Source organism: Cyprinodon variegatus, unplaced genomic scaffold, assembly GCF_000732505.1.
Source record: "Cyprinodon variegatus isolate N-32 unplaced genomic scaffold, C_variegatus-1.0 Scaffold27, whole genome shotgun sequence".
Classification (NCBI taxonomy): domain Eukaryota; kingdom Metazoa; phylum Chordata; class Actinopteri; order Cyprinodontiformes; family Cyprinodontidae; genus Cyprinodon; species Cyprinodon variegatus.
The window spans coordinates 640,445-653,507 of NW_015150480.1; the positions used below are offsets into that span (position 1 = coordinate 640,445).

The 13,063-nt window shown below is 37.2% G+C and overlaps 1 protein-coding gene across 1 annotated transcript in view; it reads right to left on the minus strand.

Moving 5' to 3' along the window:
- The window catches only part of dlgap2 (discs, large (Drosophila) homolog-associated protein 2), a 179,785-nt gene that overhangs the window by 22,020 nt on the left and 144,702 nt on the right, over positions 1-13,063 (minus strand). The gene's annotated exons all lie outside the window — the stretch shown is intronic.

Sequence of the window (13,063 nt, forward strand, 5' to 3'; positions counted from 1 at the left end):
TCAGATTTGATCCAGAAATATGTTATAGAAGCAGCCATTCAAAATGGCCCTTCTCAGTCAAACGCCAGCCGAATGGCAGCTCACTTCCCTCCAAATCGCAGCTAAATCCCCTCAATCTTCCAGCCACTGGAGTGACACCCTCTCACATATTTTTTTACTCTGACTCCTCCCTTTCACTGAATTACAGGGTCTGAGATTACGCTTCTCTTTAGATCTTAATGTCCAGAAATCAAGACAGAAAGAATATTTTAGTACAAATATTACAATTTAAAAAGGAACTGAGGGGGACCAGCCAAGGGCCCATAAAGGAAAGTGAGGAAATTTTGAATGGCTACTACTGTATGAACGCTTACTTGAATGTAATAGCAAAACACTTATTTGTCAAGTGTAAAAAATAAGCTCTACGATTTAAGAATTCTACACTTTACCTTTGCTGTTCAATGGATTTGTATTTGTGCAACATCATATTTGTTGCATTTACTAAGATAAAGCAAATGTCCATTTGTGCCTGGTTAATATACAAAAGACAGCTTCTTGATGATGTTTTTTTTGTGTTTCACTGGTGTTTTTCTAAAATATAAAGGTCCTTTTCTTTATATTTTTGGTACTTCAATACTCCATTAAAGAAAATGAATTGTTGGAAAGATCATAAAGTATTTAAGAGTAATAAAAAAGTGCAGGGAGTAAAGAAAAAAACTAGTATGAAACATTGGGCAAGCATGAATGATGTTGAAAAATCAGAGAGGCAATAAATAGCACTCATGTCAGGACAATCCTTCCCACAGAAAGCTGACAACTCTTGTCCTCTTATTCCATCCATTTGCTGACAGAAGAAGGATTATTTTTTTAAATGCAAATAAGAGGTTGGAGTTAATCCGAAGAATGATAGTTTGATGAATAGGTTACAAACATATTCTGCAGTTTGACTCATATTCGGGTTGAAAGCCGGAGAGAAGAGCTCTCGCAGTTACATCCTGAAACATTTAGAGCACAAGTGTGCTTCATGCATTTTTGATCAAAGCTTAAAGACTGTGAAGTTTCTTCACTCTTAGCAAAGAAAAATAGCAGGGAAGAAAGAAAAAGGCCCATGAAAGATTATATAGAAGGTTCATTATTTTAATGTATTTAAGATGCAATGAACGCAGTCTTTTTTTTAATTCAGTTTTACAGAAGAAAAAAAAACCCAAAAACTATTTTAGTAGTCTAATAAGGTGAAAGCGTATGTGAAAAACATTGTGGTGCAAACTTAATAGTATTGTAACCTAAAGAGTTTAGCCTGAACACCGATATTGCAATACCAACAAATTTGGTGAAAAGCAAAGATTATTTTATTTATTTTGCAAATTAACCTTGCATTTATTTACAGTAAAAATTAAAAATTAAAACTAACAAAGTTTGTTCATCCATATTCTAAAGCCAATAGTGTAGTCTCTGCTCTCAATTCTTAAATCACATATTTTAGTGGGTATGTTTTGAGGGTGTTTGTGCCTTCTTGATGGATTGAGAGAATAAATTTGGGAGTGTAGAGGGATCCAGTGAGGACAGAAATGACCTGTTTTCAGGGCATGATTCAGCAGGACCAAAATAGAGTCATTATGAGCCAGCAAGTCGTGCAAAGGGTAGTCATAATTCTTGTGGTCCTCGTTGTAAGGGGCAGTACAGTGCAGCATTTAGATGAAGACAGCTTGTCTATGCTTGGTCAGTATCTTGATTCAACCAAATCCCTCTAAACAAAACATAAGGAGATAGAATACACAGTGCTAAGCGATGATGTTCCCAGCCTGTGGACTTTACCTTATTTTATTTTATTATGATCCAACTGTAAAACTTTTGTGCTTTTAGGTAAATGTATTATATAGACCAAAAGAAAGAAATATAGCATTTTGAAGTAGAAAGAAAAAATGATAACAGTTTTAAAAACCTTCAGGCATAAAAATCCAAAACGGGTAGCATACAGTACATTTGTAATAACACTGTGGATGTCACTGTAAAACTTTGGAAATCTAAGATATTGATGTTGAATCTATCAAAAGCAATATCTTTCTAATTAAACTAACTGGGTGGGCAGAGAGGGCATAAATCTGAGAAAAAAGGTAGTTCTGTAGAAGCTCAAAGATTCACAGTTTAAGGGGAGGAGAATATGTTGGTTGGACAACTACTAATTGTACTAGTAATCATCGCCTTCTGCTTATCCGGAATAATGTTGTTGGGGCAGGAGTCTCAGCAGAGACTCCCAGACTTCCCTCTCCCCAGACACCTCCCCCAGCTCTGCTTGGGGGAGTCCAAGGCACTCCCAGGCCAGCTGAGAGACGTAACCTCTTCAGTGTGGTCTGGGTCATCCACTGGGCCTCCTCCCGAGGGAGGCGTCCAGGGCTCATGAAAAAGATGTCCGAGCCACCTCAGCTGATTCCTGTCGATGTGGAGGAGAAGTGGCTCTCCTGACCCTATCTCCAAGGAAGTGCCCAGCCCCATACAGAGAAATCTATTAGTTTTGCACTCCACAAATCTGGGCTTCTATTCTAAGCAATATAGAACACTATATATTTCTCCTAGAAATGTCCTTTAAATGTTTGGAACACTCAGAATAAAAACTCAATCCAATAATTGCAGAGCATATCGATAAGCTACGTACAAATATTTGATGCTGTGTGACAGTCATATAATTTTAATAGGTTTCACACTGCAAAAAATATAAATCTAATTCAATTTTTCTTAAAACAAGTGCATTTCTTCTTGAATTGAGCAGGTAAGTAAGACTCTTTGCCAATGGAACAAGACAATTTACATTTAAAATAAGAAAAAAAGACTACAGTCTCTTATTTCAAGTGCATAATATCTAATTTATTTTATTTTAAGGGTAAAAATGCTCATTCCATTGGCAGATCATCTTATTTTCCTGCTCATATTTAAGATAATTACACTTGTTTAAATAAATTTTTACCCATTTTCAGAATGTTTTTGCAGTGCATCATCATGACACATTTCTTAATCCAGTCTAAATTCAATGATTGCTTTTCTCCCCTTTGATTACTAGGAAGACATTTCTTCGTTTTTTTTTGTTTTTTTTTAAATTTGCTTAGCGTCTAGCAACAGGGACAATCACCCTTCCTTAGTAGGGTAACAGCTGCTTTCCCCTCCTCATTCAAGTCACATTTGAGCTACATGAATCCCTCCTATGCCAGAACACCTTGGCAGCATTTTTTGGACTAAATTAGGAACCTAGGGCTTCTATTAACATCCATTCTTAGTAATTTCAGAGCTTAAGAGTAATCCAGATAGTTGCTTAAAGTGACTCTTAGTGAAGAGTTTAAAGCAATTTCTGTCATATTGAGGAGTTGTGGTTTAACCAGTTGCTAGGTGTAAAACTACATTCTAAAAGATATGATTGGCTGATGCTATAAAAAAGCAAAGAGAAAACCTACCCAAAGGTTTGAAGTCAGAATTCTGCCAAACGGGCACTTGTGCAATAAATATGAGATGTGTCATGGTTTTGGTTCTGTTTGTTTTCTCTATGAATTTTCATTGGTTTTATTTTTTATTCTAGTCATTTTTGATTGTATTTGAGTGTTTATGTATTTCTTGTTTACCCTCTGTTGCCCTCTTGTGTCAGTCTCCTTCCCCTGGCTCCCTTCCTATTCCATTCTTTTGTTCACATCTGCTCACAATCTGCTGATTAGCCTGGTCTTGTGTGTGTTTTCCCTAATATCTCCTGGATTTTGGTTAGTCTGGATTTTGTTTTGGACTTTGCTTCTCTTTCCTTTGGGTCAACATACTGTAAATCTGAAAGGAACCACTTAAGCTTCCATCTCTACATTTGGGTCCTTCAAACCTCTACACAACTTGCAAGCCGTTAATTAATAAAAACAGATGAAACTACTCTCCCGTGTGTATTTTGAATATGTTACATGTATGGATTTTATTAACACAAGCCTCTAATTTATGACACAGTTCATCTTCCTTTTCTGCAAGCTCATGGCTTGCTTTCCATGTACCTGCAAACTCTCTCCCCTTCACATGTAGATCTTTTCCTGTTTGCTCATGTCAAATGTTTTCTCACAGAGGAAGGGAATCCCCAGCAAATGTATACTACCAATAATATGCTACTTTTTAGGAAATCTGGCCTCTTTGAACTCTACTGTTCCTTTCTGCAAAGCTGTTCCTTTCAGGCTAATTACTTTGAAGGTTGAACCTGGGGTGCTTGGAATGAACTTTTATCTTAGTGAGGTATTTTCTAGGGCTGCTCAGTGACGCAGTGCACCGGGTTTGATTCCCGGCCAGGGGTCTTTCTGCATGGAGTTTGCATGTTCTCTCTGACCATACATGTTCTCTCTGACCATACATGGGTTCTCTCCGGGTACTCCGGCTTCCTCCCACAGTCCAAAATTGGTTTCTCTAAATTCTCCTTAGGTGTGAGCACAAGAAGGTGCTCTGCTAAGATGAGACAAAACCTGATTTTTTTACTCAACATGTACAAATAGAGCATGCATGTTTAGATGACTGTGGAAAGACATGGAAACATTTTCACAGACATTCTTTATTTATTATTTCCATTTCAATAGCTGATAAATATCCTGCACATATTTAGTGCTGTATGTATGTGTGGTTGTGGTTGATATATTCAGTCACTGACACACACTAACACACTAATGGTGGTGGGCCACATGATAGCCACAGCTTGAATCAGCAACCCTCTGGTTGCAGGGCAAACTCCTGCATCCCACTCAGCTGTCAACCCTGCATTATGCTAAGGGTTTAGCATACTAGTACATTTCTAACAATAATATTCTCCAAACATTGTTGGGATGGATTTGCACAGAGACGAACTGTTCATACATGATTATATATCTATCCACAAAGCATGGTTGATAACAATACAGATAAATGAGTTTGCTGTTGAAGAGCTTGACTAGCTGCCCAGAATCAGGAATACAAATGCACGTAACACTTTTTTTTTGTAATTTTAAGAACCTATACATCATTTTCTTTCAACTTACAAAATTAACATCACCTTTTGTTTCTTGGCATCTCAAAATAACACAAAAAACAGTAAAAATTTGTGGTAGTAACTTGAAATAAATGTAAAAAGTTCTCGGACTATAAAATAAAGTACTTATTGTAAACAATATCTTAATGATCTCCTTTTATTATTTTATCTTCAATAAAGGTAAACACCAACATCTAATAAGACATAAACATGGGAACTCAAGTACTCAATTTTAGTTAAGACCTCTCCATATCCTACAGTAGCAGCCATTCAAAATGGCCGTTCCCAGTCAAATGGAAGCCGAATGGCAGCAAACTTTCAGCCACTGGAATGACTCCCTCTTTCTCCTGGGCAGGCATATTTTTTACTCTGATTCTACCCTTTAACTGAATTACAGGGTCTGACCAAGAGATGACGCTTCTCTTTAGATCTTAATGTCTACAAATCATGACAGAAAGAATATTTTAGTACAAAGATTGATGTTTAAAAAAGGAATTGTAGGGGACCAGCCTAGGGCCCATCAAGGAAAGTAGGGACATTATTAATAACTACTACTGTACTGTATCTGGTCTATCTTATAAACCAACACAAGGGTAAGGTTTAAGGCTGGTGGTGGTGCACACACACACACACACACACTGCGTTTCTATTTGTTGACACAAAAGAAATAGAGCTTTTTGTTTCTAAGACGGCTTGGTTTTAAGGACATTCAAATAACCTAGAGGGAGAGTAAAAAGATAGACAGTGGACTGCATTATTGACAAAATCATGAGCACTGCTGACTAAAATAATAAACAAAGTACCTTAAAAAATAGCCAACAGATAAGACAGAGCCTGGATGAGTCATTGTTTAAGCTACCTTGTCCAATTCCAACGACTGGGGAAAATTTGAAAAGTAACACTGTTTGCAGTAAAACTGCAGTCAATTACGTTGCAAATGTTTCTTGCAGATGTAAGCAAAGTTCTTAACTCTTCTAAATTGCTCAAGATGTTCTTTAACAGTTAGAATCTAACTTTTGAACCTTGTCTCAACTAATTTATGATAAACTTAAGTACCACCGTGAAGCTGCACATAGTATAAGCACCTTTATGCTGTTGGTTGATTTGCATGTCACCTTACCCTCTACTCAAACAAATTCCTTCCCTGTCAAGCAGATAGATCGCTGTGGGAAAATTTGCGAAGGCACAAAACATTCATAGTTTCTTGTTTTAGTAATATAGTTAATGTTAGAATTAAACTTAGGAGAATGTGCTGGAAGATGATGCAATCAAAAATCTGTGTGATGACAGAAATCTCTCAGCACTGTATCAGTAAAAAAAACCCAACATGCTTCTTGATGTGTCAAGCGGAGATCAGGTTTTCCCCAGATCAAATGACAGCAACAAACCCAGGTGACCCTGACTATTGCAGGTTGCAATATCATATTGCTAATAGAATACTTATACATAATAATAACAAACACACCACACAAAAAAAACTATTTTCATTCATTTTTCTGTTTTAACTACTCTGCTTTATTGTAAGGTAATAACTGGGCGTGATGTTTTCTGACTACAACCATTAGAACTTCAAAAAGAGTTACTACCAACTTGAGTAGAAAGCTTGAATAAATGAATTAATTAACCAGCAATAACTGTTAGATTTTAAAACTGCTAAGTTTAATAATCATTCTGTACTTTTACCAACACATAAACATCCACTTTATGACTTTTATTCTTATTTGTTGTAACCTTAAGTACTTAATTGATTAATAATGACACCTTATGTTCTAAGTAGAAAACTACCATCAACAACAACAGGCTTCAAACGGGGGAAAGCGGACTTTTGTTTAGTTTTTCTGACAATGTGACACCCATCCAATCTTTGTCAATTCCTTTGGCTTACACCAAAGCAATCTGTAGTTGGAGTGCTGAGGTCTTTTTAATGCAGATCCTTTCTCCTGTGCAAAATCCAAGTGAGTTGCAAATAGATGACCAACCTGTAATACACCTGATTTATTGTTCTTTTTTTGTGTATGGACAATGCTTAGGCCATTTGAATCATGATAAATGTGCTTATGTGATACCTTTGGGATGAGTTCCCTGACTGAACTGGAGACGTTTAAAGGGTGAAACCGCAACCCCCCTCCCTTCTGTTCAGTGATGTATTTTCTCCTTTCAAAAAGACGGCTTTTTTCAACATTCTTTCAAACCACCTGTCCTCTCGGTCCGAAATCTGATCATTTTGGTCATTTTTTCCTTGTCATTTCTTCTTGAAATGTACAGCCAAATTGTGCTCTCTTGTGCTGCTCTTACTGTTTGTGTAATTGTTTGATTTTTTCAATATAGGAGGCTGTACAGTCCTCAATGCACGGGACAGCAAAAACACAACCGCTTAGCTGTGGTTTGGGTGTTCTGTCTTTGGGATTAACCACTTTTCCCCGAAGTATTTGTTATGATTTGAAATTCCTTGGTATGTTTGGGGAAAAGGCATCTGAGTCTCTTAGAAACTACAATATGAAATTACCATATTTTCTGGACTATAAGCCGCTACTCTTTTCTCACGCTTTGAACCATGCAGTTTATAAAAAGGTGTGGCTTTTCTGTGAATTTTTCCTAACCCCCAGAGGGAGAAGTCAAATTTGGAAATGAAAGAATAAGAAGCTAATTTTCCTTTAGCACAAGAACAGGCTAACAGTAGACAGTTTTCTGCTCCGTGTTAGTGTTGGTCAGAGGGCCCGGTGGCGCCAGTATACGGCAGCCCCGCTTCTGTCAGTGAGCCCCAGGGCAGCTGTGGCTACAATGTAGCTTGCCACCATCAGTGTGTGAGTGTGTGTGTTAATGGGTGAATGAATGTAGTGTAAAGCGCTTTGGTCAAGTCTCCTAACTTGAATAAAGGCGCTATATAAGTACATGCCATTTACCATTTGTTTCTTCTGTTAGTTTTTGGCAAGCATGTTCCCAGCATGTTTGTGTTCTGTTTGTTTTTTTTTAAATTAGGGCATATTTTCAGGCCGATAACCAAGTTAATGCTACCGGCAATGGTCAGAGTTGTCAGAGAGAACAGATGGTTTGAAATACAGGTGAAGAAAGCCATCATAAAATGGAAAAGGCATCACCGAACAAAGGGGCAGAATTGCGGTTTCAACTTTCAACCATCTATGTGTTAAGTCATGGAACTTCTTCCAAAGAAAATTTATAAGCACACTCATCATGTGGAGTAGGGGCCTAGAATCCAGAGATTCTGAGTTCAAGCACCACACCCACAGACTGCCACCCTGGGTCCCTGTGGTAAGACCCTTAACTCCACACTTAGGGATATGATTCCAAACCCGGTTCCTGTTCAGAACCGGTTCGGTGTGTTCCAATTCCATGGCACCGTTTGGCAGCTCGCCCAACGATTCTCTTAACGATTCCAAGTAGCACCAGAGCCTAGCGCTTGGCAGCACGACTTATGTCATGTTTTTTACGAAAGTTTCGCACACGGCATTCAGTACGCCAGTACGACGTGACCAGGCCTAAGTCTATAAAAGCAAAACCAAAAAAAATGGCATCCCATCGGGTAAAGCGATAGATAGTTTTGCTTCATTTTAAGGAAGAGAATGATGACAACGAGGCGCTTTGCAATTCCTGCAAATTGGCATTTACATCCGCGGGAGGAAATACATCCAACATGCAGAAACACCTCTGCACACAACATGGCATACATTTAAACCAATGCCATGTTTTTGATGCTTCCGGACAGAAGCTAAAATTATAACCAGCGTGAAAGGCAACTCTGTGGGTAAAAAGCTAGTTTATATCACTGGCTGTGCTTAATGCGGTTCCTAGTAAATCATATGCCATTTCTGTTAATAAACCAGTTAACTACTTTTCTTTGGGGTTATTAAGAGAAAGGTGACGCTCGTGTATTTAAATCAGGGGGAGATGAGTTTATTTCCTGAAATTGTACACTAATGATTTTTCAATGAATGGATGCCTTCTCTATTAGATTTAGATGACTGTGACGATACGGGTAGCCTGGCTGGCTCAGCGGCTGGCAGCTCCCGTTCACTGCCTTCTGTTTTTGCTGAGGCAGGAAGAAATAAAATGTCCCAGGCAAAGGTGGACGAATGTCACCATGCACTTACCAAGTTCATAGTTTCACAGAATTGATAAGAGAATCGGAATCATGAAAATGTTATCAATTCCCAACCCTATCCACACTGCTCCACTGGTTCCACACAATGGCAGGCCACTGCTCCCCAAGGGGATGGGTTAAATGCAGATAGTGAATTTCGTTGCTCTGTACTTGTGAAAGTGTAATGACAACAAAAAGCTAGAAAAATAATGACTTAAATGCCCTAACACATAAACCATACTTAAAAAAAGACCCAAACAACTCAGGTGGATGACAGGTTTGTCACTGATGTGACTTGGAACGTGCTTAGGAGGATGCACAATTTGGCCCACCCATGGCTTCATCCATACAGCATAAAACCATCAGCACTCCAACTATAGATTGCTGATTGCAAGCCGACAGAAGTGACAAAGACTTCTCGATATTTGTTGAAACATTGTCAGAAAAACTAATCAAGAGTCTGGTTGGCTCAGATTTAAACCTTTTTTATGCTTAAATAATGTTGATGTGAGTGTTAGCTAATCTTAATTACAGTAGTATATGTTCCATTTTCCTTTAACTTCATGACTCATAATTCAAACTTACTGGGGCGGTTAAATTTCCCTTGCTGGAGGTCAAAATTTATGACCTTGACATACAAATGGAATGCACCATTTGATCCTTGCCTTGATTGTCTTTAACTGTCCTTTATTCCTACCTGCATGCCAACAACAGGACAAGTATGCTCATTTTAAAGTGCTCGATATTTGGTTGGTGCTCCTTGTAATGGAGGCCTGCTTTGATAACAGCATTTAGGACATTTGCATTGTTGGGTCTAGTGTCTTTCACCTTGAAAATACTCCATAGATTAAGGATTGGCTTCCAGTAACACCAATTTGCCGTCCAATGAAGCTTAGTTACACTGTGTTCGTCTTTACCAACTTTTGGTAACTTTGGGAAACTGGACAGGTGCAGGATCATTACTAAAACTAAATAAAGGGGGATCTTCATAAATCTTGCTGCCAGATGAAGCTCAGAGGGAAGCATGATCAAAGAAAAATTTACAAGTCAAATATTAAAGTTTATGTTGTCTGATTCACAGTGTGAAGTTGTAAGAAGAAAGCTTATTTTGTCCCAAAAAACAAGATTAATTTGTAAAGCTTTCCAGCGTTGAATCAGTATATAGGAAAAAAACACAAATGTTCATTGAACCAGCCAAAGAGAAGATACACAAAACAGATATTGAGTAACGTCTATAATTGTTGTGTTGTGCTGGCAGTTTGAAAGTGTCCATAAAAGAAAGATATTTGCACTTTACCCTTATGTCCCACCTTTAAGACCATCCAGGAACAAAAACATTTATTTTCCCAGTTAGATATTCCCCCTTAAAGCTGGCACACCAACTAATGTTCATTCTCTGATGGCTGTCAATGTTCAGTGTGTTTTTATTTTCTAAATATGAAACAATATTCAAGTAATTTCTCTGCAACAGAGAAAAACTTGTCCAAATTCCCACTGCATTAATGTGTGCCGCCACGAATACTATTCTAGTTTTATTAAAAGATTCTCTTTTTTTTGTCTACCATTGCACCAATGCCTCCCTTGTGGCCACAACTGTAAGACTTTCCGTTTGCGAATTTGCATTTGAAATTCAAACATGCCAATGAAAGATGTAAAAACTGTGCAGGCAATCTGTTTTGAACTTTAATAAATCGTTTTTCGAGTGGAAAGTACTTAAATTTATGCAGTTCGGTCATTAGCATTGCAATCAGCATATTCAAGTAGATACACACACAAAAACTGCAATACGAATTGGACCTGCTTTGAAGATCAGCAAACAAGTTTGCCTGTGCTTTAATACATGCAAACTTTTTGAGTATAGAGTAAAGTCAAACAAAGACAGCAGCTCATGTTCTGTTAATTTCAATGATAATGATTAAAAGTTTGTGATAACCTACAGTGCAGTTCTTAGAAATGTTGAATACCTTAGACCAATAAAGGAAAAATAAGACAGTATAGCATACCATTAAATATGTATTTATACAGTACAATACACATAGTCAATGCTTGTTACGTTATTTTTCTTTCTTATTTTTTTTTTTTGATAGCATCTTTTAGCTTATCTGCATTGTGGGGTCTGGTGTCTCTTATCTCCTAAGAATAGATCAGCTGATTGCAGTGGACAATAAAAGAGAATCATGATAAAACCAGGTATTTGTAATTTTGGCAGCGAAAGTAGCTCTTTTTATTTCCTAGAAAATAATGTCAATATCTAAAAATAAAATCAGTATTTCCACAGAGCATGTTGGCAGTGAGAAGCATAAGGTACTCCATCTCAAGGCTGTGGGTTTTAACAATGTTGGTTGGGCATCTATTACTACCAGCCGTTTTGGAAAGAATTTTGAAAATGACCATATTTGGAGGAAGCCTCTAGGATAAAATAAACAAAACTAAAGGATATTAACAACTAATATCTAAGTGTTCAATTAATCAATATAAACATTTAGTTTTGAACTGGACTAGAGAGAAAGAAAGGAATAATACAACATATATTTTATTTTATTCATAGAAAAAAAAGAAAAAACTGAAGAACTCCAGGCTGGTAAAAAGTGGTGCACTCCAAATTGTAAATGTTTAAAGTTAATACTTAATTAACTTTCCTGCCTTTCGTAAAGCTTTTGCATTTTTTTCAATTAGGAAAACCTGCACAAAGTGCTCTACAGATATTTTATTCAAGACAATACATGTTCTCCCTCAAGATAAATGTAGTTTCAAAGCTCTTTATTAGAGTACAGACTCGAGTGGGCTTTTTCATATAGAGCCCATCAAACAGACAGAAAGCACAGATACAGTACATCCCGTGAGTTACCTGGTTGCCTTTAATGGTAGCAGAATTCAGTTTCTCTTTTGGTGTGGAGGCTCCTTTCATTGTGCTAAATATCAAAATGAACTGGACCAAAGATGAACACTGAGGCACGGTATATGAAATGCACACAAATATTGAGGCCACCATCAGTCATGCACCAATAAAACAGTATTCTCATCATTCAGTGTCTCACATAGTAAAAATAGGTGCATGATTTTTTTTCCCCCAGAAGATACACAATTCAACAATTAATTACACTTATGTCTCATTGGTACTACATTCTCAGACTTCAATTCCTGAGCAATCAGATATAAGCTAAGTTATAAAATACACAACTCTTGTTATGTTTGTGATCATAGTCAGATAGGTTAGAATATTTATCAATCATTTATATACAGCATGTATTTATATTTTTTAAAAAATAACAACTTATTATTAAATACATCGATGTTATTCTCTGCAAATATATTTCTGTAGGGGTTGCTGACAATATAACCGAACCAGATGTTGGTACAGTCTGATGATCGGGGGTATGTTTCATGAAGCAAGGTTTACCGAAAACTCTAAGCTGTCTAAATGTGAAAACAGGGAAACTCTGACTTTTCCGGTTCTGATAGAGTTTTTTTTAACCTGTTGTCAGAAAATTTAGATTTCTCTTCTATTTTATATTAATTTATCCTATTTACTCACTATAAAAGTTTTCATTCAGTCTGTTTCACTTTCAAGGCCACACAATTCTCTGCAGGATGGCGTTTGTACACCAGACATTGCTTCTTCCCATAACAAATCAGATTCTTTATCAAGGTTTATTCATAACATGTTACTGTTTAACCAAAGTGTCTGTAATTTGTTTTGACTCTGACTACTTTTCCATTGTTGAACAAACGCTTCTAATGCAGAACAGGGCAAAATGTTGTGCCATAAGGACTGTTTGATGAACTGTTCTCTCTTTGCAAAGATATGAATAAATGTGCCGACTGAGTGAAATCCATCAATCTCCTTTTATTTAACTAGGGTGAATAGTTGAATACTTTTTTTTCCCCATTACACAATTTCTGTTTCTGGGGCGACAGTGGCGTTGGATGTAGGAGTTTGCCCTGAAATCGAAGGGTTGACGGTTCAAGCCCCGACTCCG